This window comes from Schistocerca americana, chromosome 1 (assembly GCF_021461395.2).
Source record: "Schistocerca americana isolate TAMUIC-IGC-003095 chromosome 1, iqSchAmer2.1, whole genome shotgun sequence".
Taxonomy (NCBI): Eukaryota; Metazoa; Arthropoda; class Insecta; order Orthoptera; family Acrididae; genus Schistocerca; species Schistocerca americana.
Genome location: NC_060119.1, coordinates 70,458,622 through 70,485,251, shown reverse-complemented (window position 1 = coordinate 70,485,251; position 26,630 = coordinate 70,458,622).

The following is a 26,630-nucleotide window of genomic DNA, read 5'->3' as shown; positions in this document are numbered from 1 at the left end:
GATGGATATATTATGGACCGTAATTGCGATCGCTCTTTCTAATATGAAACGAGTGAATCAGCTGAAGAAAATTTAGTAAATATGCTCAGTGAAAAATGTGACCACCTGCAGACTATTCATACTACTGTCTTCTACATTAACATTAATATAAATTTTAAATTTGACACCATGTACATCACTATAAACATTGGCGTGTAAGGACGAATGTGGCTTTCCATTGTCTGGGTGACCCTCAAAAATTGTATTTGAAATAACTGTCATTTCTCTTCGTGTCATGGCATATTTCTTTCAGTTACCTGCAGAACTATACTCTCATACTTCGTTCTGTGTATGCTCCAAGTTTCTTCGAGCTATGTTACCTTGCAATGACGTATCATCCGAAAATTACTTTTGTCCCTAAGATTTTCACATCAGTGTATATATACAGGACGGTTAGAAGTGGTATGAAAGACTTATAAGGTTCTTGCAGGGTTGGACATTCCGATAAACAATTTCTTAAGGAAACAACTCCATACGTAGCACCGTTTCCGAGTTAAATAGCATTGAAATTGACGAATGAGGCCGTTCCGCTCGCAAATTCAAGTTACCAGCCAGTACAATTAACATGAGTTTCTCGCATAATGTAGATGATAGTTTAGGAGATTGCTCTGCCCTTCGCTAGGGTTTTATCCATACTAACGTCTCACGCCCGGTTTTTTGCATTGCTCTATTGTTCGAATTTAGGAAACGAAACGAAGGGCACGTTTGGCGATACCATAGCTGGTGGGCCGCATGTGTTTGCACGCGCAACCGTCTTACTGGCAAACTTCAGTGCTAAGTGATTCGGGGACGGTGCAATGTATCGGATTTTTATGTTAACAATTATTTCACAGCACAAATTACTCCGCATCGCCTTTACAGGCTTTTCAACCTGTTTCTCACCACACTGAATATTTGGAGTGGGAACTCCACCCACACAGAGGTGGCACTACGAACTAACACATGAAAAAAGTGTTCAGGAAACATGGGCATCCATAGCAGGTGTGAGCACTAGTTCATCTTCGCCGCTGTGAAGCACATCTTTTGTACTGAACAAATGCTCACCGCTCTTAATGTATGAAATTTGGAGCCCTTCTTCACAGGATACTTTTACAATTTTTCGTACGCACTAACTCCTCCCCAAACACAATAAGCAAAGAACTTGCAGTTGCAGAAATGGGTTTCACAGAATCCGAGATGGACAGGTGTTCGTAGCTCTTTAGGTTTACATTTTAGAGCCCATGTTTATCACACACTTTTCATTTTTTGGCTCAGACTACCACCTCTCAAAGTTCGTCGGCGGAGCTCTGGTTGACCATGTATACACTTTCAGTTTCAATTTCAGCTTTTGAGCTGTTATCTGGAAACCCGAAACAGATCGTACATGTTCGGTAATGATAATGACATACGATGATTTACAATTCTTATATCGTAATAAATTATGTTAACAACAACCATTTCTAATTGCAACTGAAAATAAGAATCAGTAAAAAATGTAAAATGAAAGGAATTAACTGATGTTCGAACTAAATAATTTCCGGCTTTTATTACGAAATATGTAACTGGCAATTTCGAAATAACTCGAGGTTTGCCGACTGACTGTCACTGTTCCTACTTGTAAACCTCTTCTTATAACACTGTTCTACGTAACCCACTCCGGTATGTGCATGCCTCGGCAATCCTCAAATCTGCGCATTCCTGTGTGGGTGGCCATAGCGTTCCTTCTTTCTTTTCTTCCTTTTTTCAATGTTTCTTATTTATTTACACGTAATGCATTTCAAAATTTCCGTTAAATAAATTTGTATGTACCTATCTTCATCTATAATGGGCGAAGCGCTTCATGTGATATGTTGATGCTATTTTGATATTCAGAGCGTCTGCTTGATCTTACAAATTTAATGTTAAGTAGTTGCATTTTAGGTATTCTATGTGCAACCATATTACCTGAAATCCACAACTTCTGGTCACCTATAGCTGTTTACAGATTCCAGTCAGACTGTCTACAGTCTCTCTCTACCTGAGAAATAGGCATGAACTGCGGAGCCTTCTTCTCCACATTCACAATACGAATGTCTGGGATGTGGACCGCGACCCGTTAGTAGCCGCATCATACCTCGAGTAGGGGCGATGTCGCGCAGTTTGAGCCTGCTCCTGACGCTTAGGAATATACTGTAAATCTGCTTTTCAGTGTTTTCAGTGACCCAGTCAGACTGAGATTCATCTAACTTCCAGGCTCGTAAATGTCTTTTATCAGTAATATGAATTCATGTGGCCTCGTGCGCTGAATTCGTCGAAGCATAACGATACGCGGCTGAAATAACACTGGAAGAAGTTTTATTTGCACGGCTGCATGCCAGAAACTTATGCGCTCTTCGCAGCATTGTTTTGTAGTTGCCTAGTTGAAGGCGAAGCTCCCAGACGTTGCCAGCGAAGCCCACAATAGCGCTGAAGATAGCTTCATGATATGGCCACACCACATGCAATCGTAATATATAATAAACAGTGACAGCTCGAGCAATCTTATGCATACTTTTGGCATAAGATTTAACATGTTCTTCGAAGTTTCTTTTCTCGTCTAGAAGAATGCCTAAATACCTACAAACAGTGCCGCGTTTTACAGGGATTCCTTCACGCGTCAGGGACGGATCTCTGGCAACAGAAAGTTTTCCCTTCAGAAGTATGTATGTGGTTTTTACGAACAGCTATATTCAATCTGTTGCCCTTGAGTAAGCACATCATTCGCCTTTTCGTCAAGGCTCGCCCTGAAGTCTGCAGACACAACTATTAGGACATAATCTGCTTGTGAAACAACACCTTCAATAGAATTTGCCCAGTGTAACAGTTGTAATAGGCGTTCAGTACTAAGATCCCAGAGCAATTGGCCACTTATGGATCCTTGAATATAGCCCTCTGTAACCTTTTTGGTTACCTTGCTCTGCCCCGCAATCCACTGCAATCTACGTCCAGTACGACAATCTACCAAGTTCTTATGCAGGTATTTTGGGGACAGCGATATCTCGGGGACGTACAAAATTCGTAGGCCGCCCAGGAGTTTCGAGTGCGGCTGCGAAGTCAATCATGAGCGCGAATGCATACTTCGCAGCGGAAGTTTCTACGATGTGAAGAGCTCTGTTAATCGCATCGTGTATACACTTCCATTTTTATCAGTCGGTATTGACACTGGATTAGACCGAAGAGCACCCTGGGTACCTGCTTCCGGTAACACAACAGACGGTCCCGAACTCTGGCCAAGAATTTTAATAAGCAAGCTGATCTACAGATTGTTCAAAGAAATTTCGGGCTTGCAGCCGGTCGTCGTTCGACATTTCGCCCGATATTTCAACTGGGCACCTGCCAGTCATCTGCACGTGAGCCGTCGCAGACTGGCGATAACGTTTTTTTTTTCTTTATTGTACTTCAATTCCCCATCGGGGCGGGCTGGCAGCAGCATATGCGCTGCTCTTCAGCCAAAAGACATAGAACAAAACAATAGAAGACATTTAAAAAAAGCAAAGGAGAGAATAAGGTGAACATAGATATAAAAAAGGGGGAGCATCATGGAAGGCAATAGACAAAACGGCGTGACTGTAAAAAGGAGATAAAAAAAACTGTTTAAAAGTAGCACACACAAAAAGCTACACACTGCGACGATTAAAAGAACACAAGGCACAGTATGACTGGAGCATAAAGGTATCGACAGATGGCATAGCACATAACGTAACACTGACGGCGAACCTCAAGGCAGTACACAATTAAAATCACACCTGTTGACGCACAGGAGAAACAGCACTAAACACAAAACTGATGTGGCACACTGACGATGATCAATACAGAGGATCTGCCAGGCGCAAGGAGATGAGGGAGACCTGAAGAAGGGAGGGAGGGGAAGAGATGGGGGAGATGAGCGAGGGAATCAGGGGAGGGGGGGGGATGGAGGAAAATCCGCTCTGAGAGAAGGAGGGAAGAGGAAAAAGGGGGGCCCTGGGGAGGGGGGGGGGGGGGAACAAGGCCAGGTTATAGGTGGAAGGAAGGGTAGATGTCACGGCGAAGTTCGTCATCTGGGAGGGGGAGGGCGATAACGTCCTCCGCTCCGCAATATATAGCGCACTGTAACTATTCTGCGCATGCGTCAAAAACTTGGTAGCTGAACCAACACTGCCCACCGGCAGCGCCCTCGCAGGTGGAATAGCGGAACTCAGTCGCCCACTGCGTTGCTGTTTGCCACGGCCGTCGACGCACTCTGTCGTCTTCGATTTGAGCAAAGACAGAGTGTGTCGACGGCCGTGGCAAACAGCAACGCACAGGCGACTGAGTTCCGCTATTCCACCAGCGAGGGCACTGCCGGCGGGCAGTGTTGGTTCAACTATCAAGTTTTCGAAGCATGCGCAGAATAGTTACAGTACGCTATATACTGCGGAGTGGAGGACGTTATCGCCCTCCCCCTCCCAGATGACGAACTTCGCCGTGACATCTACCCTTCCTTCCACCTATAACCTGGCCTTGTTCCCCCCCCCCCCCCCCCAGGGCCCCCATTTTTCCTCTTCCCTCCTTCTCTCAGAGCGGATTTTCCTCCATCCCCCCCCTCCCCTGTGACCCTGCACCCCATACTTGCCTCTCTCCTTCCCACATCCCTCCCTACCTGGCCCTCTTCCGCGAGCCCCCCACTCCCCTCCCCCATCTCTTCCCCTCCCTCCCTTCTTCAGGTCTCCCTCATCTCCTAGAACCTGGCAGATCCTCTGTATTGATCATCATCAGTGTGCCACATCAGTGTTGTGTTTAGTGCTGTTTCTCCTGTGCGTCAAGAGGTGTGATTTTTATTGTCTACTGCCTTGAGGTTCGCCGTCAGTGTTACGTTATGTGCTATGCCATCCGTCGATACCTTTATGCTCCAGTCATACTATGCCTTGTGTTCTTTTAATCGTCGCAGTGTGTGGCTTTCTGTGTGTGCTCCTTTTAAACAGTTTTTTATCTCAATTTTACGATCACCCCATTTTTTGTCTATTGCCTTCCATGTTGTTCCCCCCTTTTTTATATCTATGTTCACCTTATTCTCTCCTTTGCTGTTTTTAAATGTCTTCTATTGTTTTGTTCTATGTCTTTTGGCTGAAGAGCAGCGCATATGCTGCTGCCAGCCCACCCCGATGGGGAATTGAAGGACAATAAAGGAAAAAAAAAACGTTATCGCCAGTCTGCGACGGCTCACGTGAAGATGACTGGCAGGTGCCCAGTTGAAATATCGGGCGAAATATTGAACGACGACCGGCTGCAAGCCCGAAATTTGTGTGAACAGTCAATTCGCCGGGAAAATTTTAAAATTCACATTAGATCTATAGATTTTGGGTGATGCCGAGTCTTTATCCTTTTGCTTTCAGTTGCTACAGCTGTATCTATTTTCCATATCGCCGGGCACCTACCTATTCGCAACGCCTCGCTCCGTAATGCTATCAAATATGGCACTATGGTAATCTCACGACCTCAAGATAAACGCCATCCTGACCAGGTGTGTTTTCAGTTTTGAACCTGGCAATTGCGATAGCATTTTCTTCTTGAGCGAAAGTTGCCACCAACACGTGATTGTCGTATTCGGTACCAAATTGTGCGTGTATTTCGGCACCAATGCTAGTGTTATCATCAGGATATTCTGCTGAATCCTTCCAGCCATCTGACATTGAGCCATTGACCAATTGTGGACATGACAGAAGATTCCTTAAGCTTTCCAGTCAATAGTTTCTACGGCTTCCACACACGTCAAAGTGCAGTTGCTTTTGTAGAAACTTCTCCCATTTTATTCTTTCAATACTATCAATGTTTTGTAAAGCACCTTAACAGCAGTTCGCTCTGAGTGCCCTAGAGCACGTTGATAGGCTCTTCTTCTTAGTTTTGCCCTTCGCAACCTGGGAAGTTCTGGGCTGGAAGGCATTGTAGCCCGACTTTTTGCGATTTTCTTACCGACATAAATCTCCGTGTTCTTTGCAAGATTTCAGTTAGTAGCCGCGCACCGAACTATATATTGACTGGAAGCAGTTCCATTAGAACTGCAGGAAGGTAGGCAAGTAAGTCATCGCAATTCCTTTTCCTGATGTCTAAGTCAATGATGTTTTCCTGCGCTTGTGTACATCTATTACTCAAACTTTCCTCTACGATGACAAGTGTGCTATGATCACCGGATGTTAGGTAGTGGAGCACTGGCCAGCCATTTATCTTAGCTGCAGCCATGCGGTTCGCTAAAGTGACATCTACGTATGTTAGTGACTACATCTGCTCCAGCTTCGAATGTACGCGGCTGGCCATCTTGGTTCAGTTTCCATATTGCATCCTCTAGCACCTCAGACTTCAACAAGAATATAACAATTCCAATTACAAGGCCAACAAGTGTTCACAGGTTGAAAATTACCGAGCTATCAGTTTAATACGTCACGGTTGCAAAATACTGACAAGAATTCTTTACAGACGAATGGAAAAACTAGTAGAAGCTGACCCCGTGGAAGATCAGTTTGCATTCCGTCGAAATGAGGGAACACTCGTGGCAATACTGATACCACCATGTATCTTAGAAGATTTTAAAAGCAAAGCTAAATATACGTTTCTAGCATTTGTAGGCTTAGGGAAAGCGTTTGACAATGTTGACTGGAATACTCTCTTTCAAATTCTATACGTGGGAGGAGTAAAATAGAACAATCGAAAGGCACGAAAGGGAAGCAATGGTTGAGAAGGAAATGAGACAGGGTTGTAGCCTATCCCAGATGTTACTTAATCTGTATACTGAGCAAGCATGAAACTAAACAAAAAAAAAAAAAGTTAGGAATTGGAATTAAAATCGATGGAGAAGAAATAAAAATTTTCAGGTTTGCCGACGATATTGTGATTCTGTCTGAGACAGCAAAGGACCTGGAAGAGCAGATGAACGGAATGGACAGTGTCTTGAAATGGGAAAATAAGATGAACATCAACAAAGCAAAACGAGAATAGTGTGATGTAGTCGAATTAAATAAGGTGATGCTGAGAGAATTAGATCACGAAATGAGGCACTTAATGTGTGAAATGAGTTTTGCTATTTGGAAAGCAAAATAACTGATGATGGCCGAAGTAGGGTGGTTAAAAATTGTAGATAGTCTATGACAAGGAAAGCGTTTCTGAAGAAGAGAAATTTGTAAACATCGAGTATAGATTTAAGTGTCAGGAACACTTTCCTGAAAGTATTTGTAGCCATGTATGGAAGTGAAACATGACGAAACAAGTTTAGACAAGAAGAGAATAGAAGCTTTCGAAATGTGGTGCTACAGAAGAATGTAGAAGATTAGGTGGGTCGATCACTTAATTAATGAGGAGCTACTGAATGAAACAGTGGAGAGTAGGAATCTGGGGCACACCTTGACTAGAAGAAGGGATGGGTTGGGTGTACACATTCTGAGGCATCAAGGGATCACCAGTTTAGTATTGGAGGGAAGCGTGGTATGTAAAAATCGTAGAGGGAGACCATGAGATGAATACGTTAAGCAGATTCAGAAGGATATAGGTTGCAGTAGGTATTCTGAGATGAAGAGGCTTGCACAGGATAGAGTAGCATGGAGAGCTGCATCAAACCAGTCTCAGGACTGAAGACCACAGCAACAGTACCTCACCTCGTTCGTCAGTCTGCCTAGTGTGTCACAGGAAGGATTTTGCATTGGCATCTGTTGCCACAAGGAGATGCGTACCTCGTCCCTATAGAACTACCGTCCTGCGTTTATCTACATCAGGTACGATGGGATGAGAATATTGCATGTGTATGCTTAATAAAATCCATTTTATCTGCACGTACTGTGACCATGAGCTCCTCACAGAGTCGTGCCACCTTAATCACGGCGAATTTGCTACTTGTAATCAAACTGGCAGATACTGATTCAATGTGACCAGTAACTGCACATAAATGTGGGAGCCAACTATTTATACGCCATGGTTCTTGCAAACGGATTGTCTCAACACTCAGCTCGTTCATTAGTTTCTGTATTTCAGTAGTAGCCAGTATACTTCAGTATCTTTGTCCTTTTATATTTTTCGAGGGTAAACAAAGGACATCGGAGAGGGGAGGGCTGAGTCAAAGAAACGCATTAATATGCTTTAACAAAATCCATAGGGTGATTTCTACTAACGTTTACAAACCCGTGAAGCGACGTAAATGATGCCGAGTCACGTAAACTAATGTACGACATATGGGGCCGCAAATATCGGGAAATATCCCAAAAGTGGATGACAAATGTTGAACATGTGACGTCACAAGGTGAACTACCTTGCCACAGGCGCAGCAATTTGGGTCAGTACTACACATCGCTTACATGCATTCGAGCAACAAGTGCGTATTTCGAAGCCCTTTTGTAAATGATAAGATGCTGTAAACGTAGAATTCATACAATTATTGACCTCTCTGCAACCGATCAAAAGTTGTTCTTAATTCGTGTTCCTTTCCTGTCGTCCCTTCTTTTTTTGTTTAGAGACATTATTCAGTAAAGGAAACGTTGGTCGTTTGCTGTGGGTGACACTACGTCTTCCATGTGACTCCCAGTTTGAATGGAGAACATCGGTTTGTTTCGACTATACAAACATAATGATTTTTAAAGCAGAATTTTACATACTAATTCAATAGGGTGGTCCAAAATCAGTCACGCGTGAGATTCGTTTTATCAGTAAATATTATCAGGAAACTTCGAAACACTGTGAATAACTAGAACGCCAGCAGTGGCTTACATGACGCTCTACCCCGCCCGCGCTGTCTGCTACTGCCATGCACCAGTATTAATCAGTCGCTGCTTGACCAACTATTTATTCTTCCCTGTTTTACTGCCCCTGGTACTGCACATCGATTAAACGAATATCACTGTAGACTAGTTCGGGAACGCTCTATTGATTTGAGTATCTATAACTCTGCTTTAAGTTTTTAAATTGGGAAGAACAGATAGAAAATGTTGTGGGAAGGCGAACCAAAGACAGTGTTTTATTGGCAGAACACTTGAAAGGTGCAACAGATCCACTAAAAAGACCGCCTGCCCTACGCTTGTCCGTCCTCTTTTGGAGTACTGCTGCGCGGTGAGGGATCCTTACCACATAGGACTACATCGAGAGTATATCGAGAAAGTTCAAAGAAGGGCAGCACGTGCTGTACTGTCAAGAAAGACGGGAGAGAGTGTCTCTGACATTATGCAGGAGAGAGTGTCACTAACTTGGTGCAGGGTTTGGGATGGACACCATTAAAACAAAGGCGTTTTTCGTTACAGTACAATCTTCTCAAGAAATTTCATTCAACACCAACTTTCTCCTCCGAATGAGAAAATATTTTGTTGACGCAGACCAACATAGCGGAAACGTCGGCGCTCTTATTGCTAGCTGGAAGTTTCCTCCTTGACCGCCAGACAGACTCCCCCACGCGTGCCCGATACACCTGTAAGAGCTTCAAAAGTCACGACGCATGAACTCTCGGGTGCTAAGCATCAACCCTTTCCTGGGTAACAGTCAAGGAGCGTAGGCACACGCAATATCGATAAGAGCCGACACAGGCCAACCTTTCCCTGTAAACTAAAACACCCCAGAGTCGTTATTTACATAGTATAATTACCATGACCAATCTTGACATGGATCTGGTGTACTCAGTGCATCTTACCCACGGATCAGTTCTCTGCCAGAAGGATAACTGGGTTGAGCATTTTTACAGTCGTGCAAGATGACACAAAACAGGGTAACAACGTATTCGAGTATTTCTTAGAAGCCATCTCTTGGGCACTATAACCTGAAAGCTACATTTCCGATATTTCGTTTGGCAGGGTATCTACCCTTATTGAGTCGCTCCATTCCCCTTTACATGAACAGTCAATATTAATCTTTGCTCACCTCCAATTATCAGGAACGAATTTCGGTTTCCCCAGATACGGCTAGGCGTCGTTGATGACCAAAGATTCAACAAGGGCCAATCGACAGAATAAGCTATATTTAAAGTCATCTGGACTGTTTAAGGGACACACGAGCGGCGGTGGTAAACTCTAGGGTCGGCAATGGAATATTATTACAGCAGACTTCAAATTAGTATTCACCCTCCCTGCGTAAGAAGGGTGAGCTTAACAAGGAATTCTCATATATGACCTATATCATTCAGAATTCAAAAATAATGAAATTATCTATAAGAAAATGCAGATTTACTGTCACTCACCATAGATTTTGGTGTCCAAAATAGGGCAGAGATTTTGGTAAGACGCCTCCATTAGAAATCACCTGGATGGAACCTGAAAAGGCAGCAGCCTTTTTTTTTGTCATGAGTCTTCTGACTGGTTTGTTTGATGTTCCTCTCCTGTGCTAACCTCTTCATCTTAAACTTGCAGACTATGTCCTCAATTATTCCCTGGATGTATTCCAATCTCTATCTTCTTCTACAGTTTTTTCCCTCTACAGCTCCGTCTAGTACCATGGAAATCATTCCCTCATGTCTTTTTAGACGTCCTATCATCCTGCCTTATTTGACCTTAAGTCCTCCAAAGCTCCTTTAAATTCTGATTCTAATACTGGATCCCCTATTTCTTCTAAATCGACTCCTGTTTCTTCTTCAATCAAATCAGATAAATTTTCCCCCTCATAGAGGCTTTCAATATACTCTTTCCACCAATCCGCTCTCTCCTCTGCATTTAACAGTGGAATACATAGTAGAATTTCCGTTGCACTCTTGATGGTGCCACTCTTGCTTTTATTGTCACTGAAGGTTGTTTCGACTTCCTTATATGCTGAGTCTGTCCTTCCAACAATTATTTCTTTAACGATGTCTTCACATTTTTCCTGCGGCCATTTCGTCTTAGGTTCCCAGCACTTCCTATTTATATCATTTCTGAGCAACTTCTAATCCTCTATTCCCAAGTTTCCCGGAACATTTCTGTACTTCCACTTTCAGCGCTCAAGTGAAGTATTTCTTCTGTTACCCATGGTTTCTTCGCAGTTACCTTCTTTGTACCTATGTTTTGCTTCTCAACTTCTGTGATGGCCCTTTTCAGAGATGTCCATTCGTGTTCAAATGTACTGCCTACTGAGCTTTTCTTTATTGCTGTACCTATAGCCTTAGAGAACTTCGAGCGTATCTCGTCATTCCTTAGTACTTCCGTATCCCACTTCCTTGAGTACTGATTCTTCCTGACTGATGTCTTAAGGCTCAAATGGCTCTGAGCACTATGCGACTTCACTTCTGAGGTCATCAGTCGCCTAGAACGTAGAACTAACTAAACCTAACTAACCTAAGGACTTCACACACATCCATGCCCGAGGCAGGATTCGAACCTGCGACCGCAGCGGTCGCTTGGCTCCAGACTGTAGCGCCTAGAACTGCACGGCCACTCCGGCCGGCAATGTCTTAAGATTCAGCCTACTCTTCATCACTACTATACCGTGATCTGAGTCCATATAATATGCTCCTGAGTACGCCTTACAATCCAGTATCTGATTTCGGAATCTTTGTCTGACCATGATTTAATCTAACTGAAATCTTCCCGTACATCCCGGCGTTTCCCAAGTATACCTCCTACTATTTCGATTCTTGAACGGGGTATTCGCTATTACTAGCTGAAACTTGTTACAGAACTCAATTAGTCTTTCTCCTCTCTCATTCCTTGTCCCAAGCCCATATTCTTCTGTAAGCTTTTCTTTTACTCCTTCCCCTACAGCTGCATTTAGGTCCCCCATGACTATTAGATTTTCATCCCCATTGCCATACTGTATTAGCCTTTCAATATCTTCATACACTTTCTCTACCTCTTTATCTCCAGCTTGCGACGTCGGCGTGTATACCAGAACTATCGTTGTCGGAGTTATTTTGCTGTCGATTCCGACAAGAACGCCGGCCCGTGCGGCCAAGCGGTTCTAGGCGCTACAGTCTGGAACCGCGCGACCGCTACGGTCGCAGGTTCGAATCCTGCCTTGGGCATGTATGTGTGATGTTAGTTAGATTTAATTAGTTCTAAGTTCAAAGGGACCTCTGATGTTAAGTCCAATAGTGCTCAGAGCCATTTGAAGCATTTTTTCTGATAAGAACAACCCCGTCACTGAACTGTTAACAGTAACGCACTCTCTTCCCTAGCTTACTATTCATAATGAATGATACCCCTGTTATACCATTTTCTGCTGCAGTTGATATTATCCCATACTCATCTGACCAGAAATCCCTGTCTTCTTTACACTTCAATTCACTGACCCCTACTATATCTAGATTGAGCTTTTGAATTTCCCTTTTCAGATTTTCTACTTTACCTATCACTCTCAAAGTCCTGCCATTCCACGTACCGGCTCGTAGAATGTTATCCTTCCGTTGATTATTCAGTCTTTTTCTCATGGTAACTTCCCACTTTGCAGTCCCCTCCCAGAGATCCGAATGGTGGACTATTCCGGAATCTTTTGCCAATGGAGAGATCATCATGGCACTTCTTCAGTTACAGGCCACATGTCCTGTGGACATACGTTACGTGTGTTTAATACAGTGGTTACCATTGCCTTCTGCAGCCTCATGCCGTTGATCACTGCTATTTCTTCCGCCTTTAGGGGCAATTTCCCACCCCTAGGACAAGAGACTTTCCTCAAACTCTGTCAGCTCCTCTGCCCTCTTTGACAAGGACGTTGGCAACGTGAGGGTGACTTCTTATGCCGGAAATCTTCGGCTGCCAATGCTAATTATTTATCAAAATTTAAGCAATTTTGGTATTCGAACCCGGGATCAAAGACGTTTCCAATATGAATCAAAGACGCTACGAATTTTTTTTCTTTTTTTTCATTTTGTTCAGTAATGTTCTTTGCGTTTGGTCTTAGCGGACGTCACAAGACATCCGTTAAAGCTGATCGGTGATTCCTTTACTCAGTTTTTTTTTCTTTGTATTACAGAGGGTGTGCAGCCCTCTGACCGAACACGCTGAGCTACCGTGCCGGATTCCTTTAGACCACATAATCAATAACAATCTTGTCTATTCGTCTTTCAGCTTGCATTTACTGAATAAAACACTTGTTTGTTGAATTTCTACTTGGCAAACTTAGAAGCTTCACACTATTTCATCTACTTCCTCATACCTTTGTTCAGCGATGGCCAAGTGACATAACCTTTATCTTCTCAACTGTCTTATATATACCCAAGTGCCTTCTGATCACGGGCTCGTAGAAATATTTGACGACTGTTAGCTTTAATTCCCATGGAAGACAGATCTTTATCCTGTTAATCAAACGAGTAATTTAACAGAACAAACCGTTTTGTAATTGCTAACCAGGCCCTTCATTCCTAGCGGAAAGCCTCTGTTTCAACTCCGGAAGGCTGGGTCTCAGTCCGTCTTTCTGTGAGTTCTGGCGTACCACAAGCGCCGGAACGAAGATGAAGAACGTAAGAGAAGAGAAGGTGGTGAACCAACGTTGGCCAAAGGTGCGCTGATTAGGACCGCACCACAAAGAACGGCCTCTACAAGAGGAAGATATAAGTGCTGCTCCTGCGAGTCTCGGCCGCTCAGTATCGGCTCAGTATTAGGACATTAGTGGGCAGTATTCACAGAGTATTAGCGTGGGCTAACAGAGAGTTCAAACGATTCAAATGGATCTAAGCACTACGGGACTTAACACCTTAGGTCATGTCCCCTAGACTTAGATCTACTTAAACCTAAGTAACCTAAGGACATCACAGACATCCATGCCCGAGGCAGGATTCGAAGCAGCGACCGTAGCAGCAGCGCTGTTCCCGGCTGAAGCGCCTAGAACCACTCGGTCACAATGGCCGGCCTAGCAGAGAGTGCTACGACAGCTGTTATTAGTGATCCATAAACAGTGTGTTAAACTTGCATGAACATTGTATATAGCAAGGGACTCGGATTTATGTTGCATGTCGCCCATCGCCTGTGACATCATTGTAAATTCCAGGTTAAGTATTGTCAATAAAAACTACTAATAATATCAATAAAAACTATTGATGTTATTTGCTTGAATTGTTTAATAGCATTCCCAGAACGCAGCATTCTTTAGGCATCCTACAAGAGACGAGAGGGCAGGACTCCACATTTGTCGACTAGTATCCTCCAAACCCCAGTGCCCGACAGACACGGAATTTTATGGATGTGCTGGCACCTTCATTCTCTCTTGTCTTTACTTCCGGGGGCGCCCGTTTGCTTTAACGGTTTCTTGTCGCTTTTGCTAAGCGGTGTTTTCAGGTGGGCGTTTCAGATATTTTCTTTACCAATTTTTTGCTTGCATTGTTTTTCTCGTTACATTTGTGCCTTCCAACAAGCCCAACCCACCTGTCCCACCCCCTGCGTGGGCGCCTCAGCTGCACATGATAGATGCCTCACTGCTAATGCGGATGTTTCATTTCCAGACTCAAAAAATCTCCACGTTACTCAACACGGTGCAGCAGCTACTGGCCAACGCTGCACGCCAGACAGAACAAGCAGAGCCTACTACAGCTGCTATACCACCTTTTCGATAGTTTGTCAACACGAAGAAGAATGGCTAAATTAGTTACCACAACTTCAAGCCCACATCAATGCCCACATTGTACCAGGTACTGTGGTACTTCCCTATCTAACATCAACAGTAAGAAGTGCAGTGTTTAGGCCCCTACAAAAACTGTTCCCTAATGCCATTCCGAGTGAACTTGCATACGACGACGTGGTAGCATCACTAACTCACTATTATGACCAACACGTGAATGTGGTAGCAGATACGTATAAATTCTTTAATTGCAAGAAACGGTGAGAACAAAGGTATCGGAAGTGAGTAACAGATTTGCACAGTATGGCAAGAAAATGCAAATACAAACGTGATTGTGATGCTTTATATTCAGATGTTACCTGATATCAAAACCAGAGAACACATTTTGAAACAGTCATCATTTCAGCTGGTAGTGCAAATATTAGATCATTGCGATTCCGGAGCCCTGGGGGTTGATAAATTTACCAGCCCGAGTGGCAGTGCGGTTCTAGGCGCTACAGTCTGGCACCGCGTGGCCGGTAAGGTCGCAAGTTCAAATCCTGCCGCGGGCATCGATGTGTGTGATGTCCTTAGATTAGTTAGGTTTAAGTAGTTCTAAGTTTTAGGGGACTGATGACCACAGCAGTTAAGTCCCGTAGTGCTCAGAGCCATTAGAACCATTTTGGCTGATAAATTTGAGCCGCCAGCTATTTGTGGGGTTGACTCACTTGCTTGCAATCGCCCCATTCTGCACCGTGGGCTTGCGCTATCCACGCCGAGTAAACAATGTGGCACACCGCATAAGCAGTTCGCCAAACAGGCAGCTACACAGCCGAAAAGAATTAAGTTTTGCCCAAGGTGTTACTGCACAAATGCCAAGACTACCACTCCTGACAAACTCAGTGTTACGCTTGTAGTAAGAGAGGACATGTTCAATCCACGTGTTTGCAATGGAACAAATATAGAAATTCAGCGCACTCACCAAAAATATTGTCGCAAGGCACATATCACTAATTCAGTATATTCCAAGTCTACAACAGGTAAGCGTCCGCCCCCGGTAGCTGAGTGGTCAGTCGCCTTTCAGCCGTGTTACCGTGCGGACGGGCTCGGCGCTCCGGGCAGTGCTCCGCAGGTGTTGTTGTTTACCCGCTAGCGCGCGGTCGCGTCATTGTATTGCCATATAGTACTTGTACCGACCCGACATGGCGTTCTCATATCGAAAAGCTACAATTAAACTAACGTTCAACGCATCGTACACGAGACCGAAGGCCCACGAAATTGAACGGTTTCTACGAGACATCATGCACATCGAACCACAAGAACTGATAGGAATTCATCTGTCTATTGAACCAGCACAGTGTACCTCAAACTGATTGACGAAGCGGCCTGCGACAGATTACTCCAACGATCTGCAAACGGCTTTCGCTTCTGTCACGCAGACGGTAACGTGAGCGTGGTAGGAGTTGACCATGCTGGTCTGGGGGTGCGTACCGTGCGCATCTTTGAACTACCGTTCGAAGTTCCTGCCAACCTAGTCGTTGTTGCGCTGCGGCCATACGGCACACTTCTGAGCCACACAGAGGAGAAATGGAACACATTCGAAACGTACCCTGTCCTTAACGGGGTACGACAAGTGCGCATAGAACTTAAGAAGCACGTTCCATCATATGTTTTCGTTGGTGGCTGCCGCGCAATTGTTATATATGATGGACAACCGAGGACCTGCTCGGGCTGCGGCCATGTTAGAACTGAGTGTCTGCAGCGCCGCCTCGTTCAGGTGCCCCGCAATGAACTTCCCCAACGATCCTCTCTGACCTCTCTCCCGGTAACATATGTGGAGGCGGCACGACATGATGTGATGGATGATCAAAACCTGCTACCTCCTCAAGCCGCTGCCAGCTCCGTTGGAGAATCAGCACCGTCGACGACGCCGCAGCCCAACGGTGCAGAGGTTACTACAGCCTCTGCCCACCGCAGCGTCGTGGGCACCCAGCCACCGTCACTGTCGGGATCAGTCACAGGGGTTCCTAGCGACCGAGACTGTGTCGAGGCCCGCCCTTCAGTGGATGTCGAATCTCAGACCCGAAAGCAAAAATCACCCAAGCGCCACAAGAAGAGGCGATTGTCAGCTGAAGAGCAGGACAGGGATGTGAAGCCGGCGGAAGACATCAACATCGTTGACTCGCCCACAATTGCAACGGACTCCAGTGGCATCATTCACCAGAAGGTGCCTAAAGACAAGGCCCAGAAAACGAGGCGCACTGCGTCGACTCCCAAAATGTGGGCTCCTGTGAAAGCGACCAGCCCCCAATGACATCACAATCGTCTCTTGGTGATTGGGCAGACGATATGGAGGCAGATGATGCACAGCAAACATCGATATCTCCACCAGAGCCCATGGCCAACATTGAGCCCGGAGGGCTCTGCCAATCAGGGACTCCTACGGCACAGTAATGCACAGCATGCAGATGGATGGCTGTGAGGTGTGTGAGATCACTGTGGGCTTGCACCGGCACACTGCCTCCGCCACTTGATATGTCTCAGTCATACCGCGTGGGAACAGTCAATGTAAATGGTGTCCACTCCACTGTCAAGACCCGCATGTTACACGACATGATCAGAGCGGCAGACTTGGACATTGCCCTTCTCCAGGAGGTCCGTCCCGAGCTGTGTTTAGACCTATATGGCTACACCACGTACAGCCTAGCCGTAGGTGATGGCGCAGGAGGAACCGCCATCCTTCTTCGAGATGGCATAGACGCGAAGGACGCGACGTACTTGCCTAACGGGCGAGGCATCGCACTCACACTTGGCGCAGTCCGCCTCATTAACGTCTACGCTCCCTCCGGTAATTCGCACCGTGGTGACAGGCATGTCTTCTATTCGGAGGAGGTAGCCCCACTTTTACAAGGAAATATGGACCATTAAATAGTGGGCGGCGATTTTAACAGTGTTCTGCGGCCCGAGGACCAGATACCGCATTACGTCCCATGCCCGGCTCTACAAGCATTGATACGTGACCTCGCGCTCCACGACACATGGCTCTTACATCATGGGACCCAGAGTGGATATACGCACTTTACCAGCCATTCTGCCAGTCGTCTGGACCGGATATACGTCTCGCGTGCCCTTCGCACAGCAACCCGTGATGCAGAACTCTGGCCGACGGCCTTCACGGACTATCTCGCGTACATCTGCACTGTCACCTTGCCCAGACAACCGACAAGACGCAGCAAGGGCCCGTGGACGCTGAACGTCTCCCTCCTTCGCGAGGAAGCGTGTCGGCGAGCAGTCACTGACACGTGGCGTCGATGTATCAGGCGCCTGCCTATGTATGCTTCCACGTTGCTGTGGTGGCTGGAATGTGTCAAACCTGCACTCCGAAAGACATTGATGGCCGACGGGCGTGACAGAGCGAACTGGCAAAGGGCAACATCGGAATTTTGCTATACAGTGTTACGTGAGCTGGCGACGCAACCACCGTCTCCCCAACGTCAGATGTCCGTACAACGCATCAAAGATCGTCTACTTCGCATCAGGACAGAGCAGCTAGACGGTGTCCGCATCCGTGCGCGGGTGCAAGACTGTATCCCCAACGAAACAGCGTCAGTGTATCACATTGTGCGCGAGAGGCGCCACCGCAAACATCAGCTCATTACGGCGGTAAACATGGAGGACGGCGGGCGCGCAGTGACACAAACGGACATCGCGCACACGTTCGCCAGACACTATGGGACCTTGTACATGGAAGATCTGCGAAATGTACGTGATTATGACGAGCTGTTGCACGATTTTCCCGCCCCTCGATACGTGGCAACCGATGACGGTCTGCTGTTGCCCATTACACCCGATGAGCTGACATCGGCCTTGGCACGTGGAGCACCGAACAAGTCGCCTGGACCGGACGGTTTACCCCTGGAATTCTACCGTACTTTTTACCACCTTATGGGTGACAAGTGGCTCCATATGTTTCAAGACCTGATCCGCTCTGATTTCACTGTCCCCACAGAATTCACAGAAGGCATCTTGATCCCAGTTCCGAAACCGAATGGTGGTTGTAGGTGGCAGGATTTTCGACCACTCACACTCCTCAACAACGACTACAAGATCTTCGCCCGTATCCTCCGCGCGCGTCTCCACACCGCCATCGGGAAAGCCATTCACACCGATCAGACATGTTTAGGTGGTGTCAGCAACATTCATACGGCGTTAGGAGCATACCGCGACGTAATTGCTTTGACGACGGCCTGCAAAATACGAGGCGCCCTTGTCGCCGTAGATTTTGACCACGCATTCGACCGCGTCGACCACGGCTTCTTACGCGCAGTTTTGCAACACATGGGCCTCTCTCCGGAGTCTGCACAGGTGGTCCTTCGACTGGTCCACGGAGCGCGCTCCCGCATGATGGTCAACGGTTATCAGTCTGGTCTCATTGTTGTTGGACGGTCAGTGCGATAAGGGTGCCCCCTGTCGGGCATATTATTTGCTGCAGCGCTTGAACCAGCTTTACATGGTCTACGGCAGCGATTAACTGGTATCTCCTTGCGGGACGTGACCTTTTGTTGTGGTGCATTCGCCGATGACGTGGTGTTCCTGGCCAGATCAGAGGATGAAATGCATATGGCGCTACAGTGACTACGCCAGTACGGGGCGGTCGCTGGGAGCGTCATCAACGTGAAGAAGACAAAATACATGGATGTCGGAGGGGGTTTTCCCACACAACGGCGGTGCCCTTTGACAAGGTGCCCGTACTCTAGCGTTTAGGAGTGCAATTCCATAGCAATCTCCGCCGCACGGCGGCGGCTGCGTACCGCCGGCTCCTACACCAGACACGTGCTCTGCTGCAGGACAACAAACTGCGTCGCTTGGATATGCTCCTCAGAACACATTATGTCAACACCTACCTTGTCTCAAAACTGAACTATTTTGCGCATATCCTTCCCTTGACAGCTACGATGGCCGACAGATTTCAAGCAGCATATGGACATTTCGTAAGCACCGGTCTGGTTTTTAAAGTCGGATACGCCACCCTCACACTGCCGCAGCGGGCGGGCGGTATCGGTTTAATTCACGTATATAACCGTGCGAGATCTCTTTATCTCAACACTATGCGTCGCACGTGGACCTCTGCCCACGCCACTCTGACGGGCACCCTGATAGCGGAAGTGGAACCACACTCTCTGCATCCCCCGGTTTCTGTAGGACACATTTCACCGGCACTCACCCACATCAGAGAGTGCTTTATTGACTTCAGCTACTTACGGTCAGAACTTCCGACGACACGGAAGCCCAGCACTAAAGACTATTATCGCCTCTATCAACAGCGGCAACCTGTAAATACGGTCACCCACAGACATCCTGAAGTTGCCTGGAACGCGGTGTGGCGAGCGGTACACACGCCTTTTCTACCTACGACGGTGCGTTCATTGTGGTACGTGGTTGTGAATGGGAAGTTCGCTACTCGTCAGAGGCTACATTCCATACATCTGACGGACGACCTCTTGTGTCCGACATGCTCAGTCGCTGACTCGGATGCACACCGTCTGACGTGTGCCGCGACCAGCGAGTGCTGGCTACTGACGCAGCGCATGCTGGCATTACTCTTGCGGCGATTGCCGGAGTCTATCTCCCCTGATGACGTATTGCGCCCCGACGGCGTATACTTTCCATCAACCAGAACGAACGCCGGTAACTGGCTAAAAGGCATGGCCGTTTACTACCTATTTTGCGATGCTCCCAAAGGCACTCTCGACTTTTGGTCCCTATTGATAACGACACATGCAGCTTTCAGCCGCCACCCGAAGTACGGAACTCGTTTCGCAAAAATATTTAGGTTCATTATTTGCGGATCCTCCTGCTCACTGGGGCGTTCAGGGTATGAGACGCTGAATATGAAGAAGAATCCTGGAGCATATTGATCCTCTACGGACGGAATAGGGGGGAACCCCTCCCAACAGACGAGAAGACGACTCGGACGCTCGGCTACGGCAGTTGTAGGATCTTTCTTTGTAATGAAACAAAAATAAAACTATAATACAAAAAAATGTTATAAAAATTAAAGAAATAAATAAATAAAACAACATCGATAAACCCACTACATCCTCTTCCTGATCCTTCGATCCTCGAACTCGAACACGTTGCTTGGTCAGCCTGACAGGCTGTCAATCCAAAGGGCCCGGGTTCGATTCCCGGCTGGGTCGGAGATTTTCTCCGCTCAGGGACACTTGAAGTAGTAGATGAGTTTTGCTATTTGGGCAGCAAAATAAATTATGGGGGTGGAAATATACGGGATATAAAATGTAGACTGGCAATGGCAAGAAAACAGTTTCTGAAGAAGAAAAATGTGCTAAAATCGAGTGCCAAGAAATCTTTTCTGAAAGTATTTACATGGAGTGTTGCCATATATGGAAGTGAAATACGGACAGTTTTGATAAGAAGAGAATAGGAGCTTTTGAATATGTTGCTACAGAAGAATGCTGAAGATTAGATTGGTAGATCACGTAACTAATGAGGAAGTATTGAATAAATTAGGATAGAAACGGAATTGTGGTACAACCTGACTAGAAGAGGGGCTCGACTGATAAGACACATTCTGAGGCATCAAGGTAACACCAAATTAGTACTGGTTGGGAGCGTGCGGGGCTAAAATCGTAGAGGGCGATCAGTAACCAGATCCAGAAGGATGTAATATGCAGTAGTTACTCGGAGATGAAGCGGCTTTCACAGGATAGACTAGCATGGAGAGCTACATCAAACCAGTCTTCACACTGAAGACCACAACAGTACCAACAATGCCTCCTCAGCCATTTTCCTCCCACCAATTTTGTCCTGACACGAACGTCAACGAGGCTTCAACACCGGCAACACTGACAACACGAATTACAGGCCCGTCTGCTGCGGGCGCATTGGTAACACAAGAAAGAAGTTAGCGGAGATGTTAATGGGGGGACTGCTGGCTGAGAATGTACGCGGGCAAGCAGTGTGGACGCCGCTCGAGCATTTGCCCACCATTGATCTGTAAGATGTTATTTACAACCTCGCTATCCACGATTTGAACATTCAGAGCCACACTGTCGATTCGAATTTGTTGTGTATACTCCGCCAACTTCTCATTGCGTCCCTGCGCTCGTAACAAATCCTGACTGATTAGGTAATTCCTAAATGTAATTTGTCATGTCTCCCATACAAAACTTTCTCGTAAATCTCGTAATGTGCCACGCTCACACTGAAATGAAATGTCGTGTGGCTAAGGCCCCCCGTCGGGTAGACCGTTCGCCTGGTGCAGGTCTTTCGATTTGACGCCACTTCGGCGACCTGCGCGTCGATGGGGATGAAATGATGATGATGAGGACAACACAACACCGAGTCCCTGAGCGGAGAAAATCTCCGACCCAGCCGGGAATCGAACCCGGGACCTTAGGATTGACATTCCGTCACGCTGACCACTCAGCTACCAGGGCGGACACGATCACACTAAAGGACACTAGTCATTGGGCTCTCACAAAGAGGAGACAAGGGATATCAAGTATTGGCTTGGCTTTCCAAGGAAGCAGAAAATAACAATAAATCTATTTATTAAACATTCTCGATTGAGAGTCTATCTGCAGCTCGAAACATCATCAGCAGTATTGGGTTGGGTACCCTAGAAAACCGGTGCCCTATATAAACTCAGCAGCACTCCCGCTCACGCGCACTGTTAACCTGGCCCCTATTCCCAAGAAAGGGAGCGACCTCCCCCTGATCGCCAAATGAAGTGGTGTTCCATTCAAACGGATTCAGCTTCATTTGTAATTCATAACTTTCTTCTGCAATTTATTATTCGTGACTGCCAGTGCCCGACTAGTATCAACTACTTTCAAGTCTTGAATTCGTTTACACCAGAGGCTAATTAATCCCTAGAACTCGAAATATCGGCACACGAGGTGGATTACTACATTCCAAGAACTGAATATTTTCCGTTGCACTCGAGAGAGTGAGATGACAAAAACAGACAGAGCGGCTTTCACGTCACCAATATTGCACGCAGTGACTTGCAGCGGACTCAAGACCACCCCACGCAGTCAGCTCAGCTATGACTTCCCGCCTCGACTAGCCACGTTTCCGGATCTCACACTGAAGCTGCTGCTTCTGTAAATACGTTATGCCCATTATAGCCCTTGCTTTCATGTCACATAGTTCACGTGAAACACACAATAAACTGATAGACAATGCCTACAAATGTAATGTTATTGATAAAAATTGTCACTCCTAGCACTGACTGAAGTTTTTAAGTCGTGCAGCTCTCACGGAACCACACTTTGCCACCACTGAAATGCCCAGTGAATTAGGTGCTTGAGGAGTGGCAGGGCTAGGCCGTCAATAAGCATCATTCACGCAATAACTGCTGTATGAAAATAAATCAGCACTTTGCTCAATAGTAACTAAATACAGAAGACAGTCCAAAGCCTTACAACAAAAATTATAAATGGCAGCGGATGTACAGTTAGTTTCCTTTTATAATCAACCAAATTCGCGCTGGACTCAAATCCAACAACAGTTCACAGTTGACGGCCGCTGTAGCTGAGCGATTCTAGGCTCTTAAGTCTGGAACCGCGCGACCGCTACGGTCGCAGGTTCGAACCCTGCCTCGGGCATGGATGTGTGCGATGTCCTTAAGTTCTAGGGGACTGATGATCGCAGATGTTAAGTCCCATAGTGCTCAGAGCCAAATATCCTCGGAATAGTGAAGCAACTTAAACCACTTAATAAAAGTAAGTCTTCTGGTCCAGAATGTATACCAATTAGGTTCTTTCGAAGTATGCTGATCCATTGGCTCCATACTTAACAATCATATACAACTGTTTGCTCGACGAAAGATCCGTACCCAAAGACTGGAAAGTTGCAAGGGTCACACCAACATTCAAGAAAGGTAGCAGGAGTAATCCACTAAATTACGGGCTCATATCGTTAACGTCGATATGCTGCAGGATTTTAGAACATAAATTGTATTCTAACATTATGAATTACCTCGAAGGAAACGGTCTATTGACACACAGTGAACATGGGATTAGAAAACATCGTTCTCGTGAAACACAACTAGCTCTTTATTCACATGAAGTGCTGAGTGCTATTGACTAGGGATTTCAGATCGATTCCGTATTTCTGGATTTCCGGAATGCTTTTGACACTGTACAACATTAGCGGCTCGTAGTGAAATTGCGTGCTTATGGAATATCGTCTGAGTTATGTGACTGGATTTGTGATTTCCTGTGAGAGATGTCACAGTTCGTAGTAACTGACGGAAAGTCATCGAGTTAAACGGAAGTGATTTCTGGCGTTCCCCAACGTAGTGTTATAGGCTCTTTGCTGTTCCTTACCTATATAAACGATTTGGAAAATAATGTTAGTTTGTTTGCAGATGATGCTGTCGTTTATTGACTAATAAAGTCATCGGAAGATCAAAACAAAGAGCAAAATGATTTAGAAGAAATACCGGAATGGTGCGGAAAGTGGCAGTTGACCTGAAATACCGAAAAGTATGAGGTCATCCACATGAGTGCTAAAAGGAACTCGTTATACTTCGGTTACACGATAAGTCAGTCTGATCTAAAAACCGTAAATTCAACTAAATACCTAGGTATTACAATTACGAACAACTTAAATTGGAAGGAACACATAGAAAATGTTGTGGGGAATGCTAACCAAACACTGCGTTTTATTGGCAGGACACTTTCAATGTGCCGCCCATCTAGTAAAGACACTGCCTACGCTACACTTGTCTGTTCTCGTTTAGAATACTGCTGCGCGCTGTGGGATCCTTACCAGATGGAGTACATCAAAAAAGTTCAAAGAAAGGCAGCACGTTTTGTATTATCGCGAAATATGGGAGTCACAGAAATGATACAGGATTTGGGCTGGACATCATTAAAAGAAAGGCGTTTTTCGTTGCGACGGAATCTTCTCACGAAATTCCAATCACCAACTTTTTGCTCCGATTGCGAAATTATTTTTTTACATGGACATACATAGGGAGGAACGATCACTAAGATATAATAAGGGAAATTGGAGCTCGCACGGAAAGATGTAGGTGGTCATTCTTTCCACGCTCTATACGACATTGGAATGATAGATAATTGTGATGGTGGTTCGATGAAACCTCTGCCAGGCTCTTAAATGTGATTTGCAGAGTATCCATGTAGATGTAGATGTAGAAGTTCACAGTTTTGGAAAGGTCGCTCGACAGGACGTGGCCAAAAGGCGCAGGCCCTGCCACATCTGAAACACATAAACAGAATACATTTAACATGCACACTGCAACCAGTTCATAAGACCGGGCGGATCTTCAAAGTACTCCTAATTACACACTGCATTTTTTGGGCCCATAAATATATTTTAAATGGCATTTTGTGATGCTAATAAATATTCTAAACCGAGCCAATTAAAAATAGAATAACTGAAGGTAATAGTGCTTCTGTCTGAGAGCAATAAAAAAGCAAGAACAGCAAGTCCTGCTAAACATAGTACAAGCAAACTACGTCTACAGTGGTGTTGACAGAAGGTAATCGAACAGAATGAAGCAAAGGTAAAGCATCGAATAGGACGACAAATTCGAATAATTGCGATCTTAAAACCATACGCACTCAATGAGCAAGATCCGACCAGCTGAACCGCTCAAATCGTTTCTCCCCACCCACCATGTTACTAAAACTAACAAGTTACCTATTTAAAGCTAAGGCAATTATAAGAATAAATAAACGGGTTGAAGCAATTTATCGCAAAACAGTAAATAATCAACTATTTTCAATTCTGTCAGAACTAGTAACCAACATCATGTGAGAAGAAAGTGACTGCTGCTAAATGTGGAATGATGTACGGCAAATAGCAGTACATAGACTGGACTGTACAGTTAAAGTTGGCTCTGCGGCGCAAGTGCACAGCAGCAGGCAGTGTTCTGAAACATGCTCACCTACTTCAGTTGCTTTTGGTTGAACAGCGCCTGTCCCAGGTGGCAACTGGTATACCAGTCTTCCTCTGACTGCATACCACTACCCGACGATTCCTTCTCCCAGTGTACAGCTGCTAACTTCACCATCCGTCCGCACGCTCGCGGAAAGTCCGACAACAACGTCATGCACTCGATCATGCGCTGCTTTGAAGGTACCCACACTGCTTGTCTAGTTGGAGTGGAGACGGTGCAAAAACAACGGAAGTCGCCGTGCACGCCCGCTCGCGCCACACCCACGAAGCCGTTGCTAGGAAACAGTCAAACAATGTAAACACGCACAATACTGATAAGACCCGACTCAGCTCAGTCCCTGATTTCTTATTGATTCTAATCCTGAAGTTCCAACTACATTGACGTTCAAAATCGCTGTCACGATTGACATTTTTTAAGTCACAGGAAGAAATCGAATGCGGTTTCTCCAATCATATGTTGTGCAGCCAGTGCCTATTTGCCTTCCTGGGAAAGTCTTACGATATGTATATATTCTGTGCAACTGTGTCACTGTCTTATGTACGACTTGCTACTCGAGCAATGAATTCGATATGCTCCAGATGTTCGAAAAGCGAGGTTACGTATCTTTCTCGCCGCCCAAAGGCTGTTTTATTTCTGCAGGTGGTCGGAGATGGACTTCATTCCTTTCTTGTTCAGAGCTCTGCTGATTGCAGGAGTGGCTGTGCCATCACATGTTAGGAAGCGATATTACGAGGGTCACACCAAAAGAAATGCACACCATTTTTTTTAAACCCATCTTTTATTCTACACGTTTGAAAGTTTTACAGTGTGTAGATACATCCTTTAGAAACAATATTTTCTTTTCACCACATAATTTACATCCCTCTCAACTACCTTACGCCATCTTGGTACCAGCGCCTGTACACCTGCACGGTAAAATTCTGGACCAACCTGTTGGAGCCACTGTTTGGCAGCGTGCACAAGAGAGTCATCATCTTCAAACCTTGTTCCACGAAGTGGGTCTTTCAGTTTCCCAAAGAGATGATAGTAACATGGAGCCAGGTCAGGACTGTAAGGTGGGTGTTTCAGTGTTGTCCATCCGAGTTTTGTGATCGTTTCCATGGTTTTTTGCCCGACATGTGGCCGTGCATTGTCATGCAACAGCAAAACATCCTGCTTTTGCCGATGTGGTCGAACACGACTCAGTCGAGCTGGAAGTTTCTTCAGTGTCCTCACATAT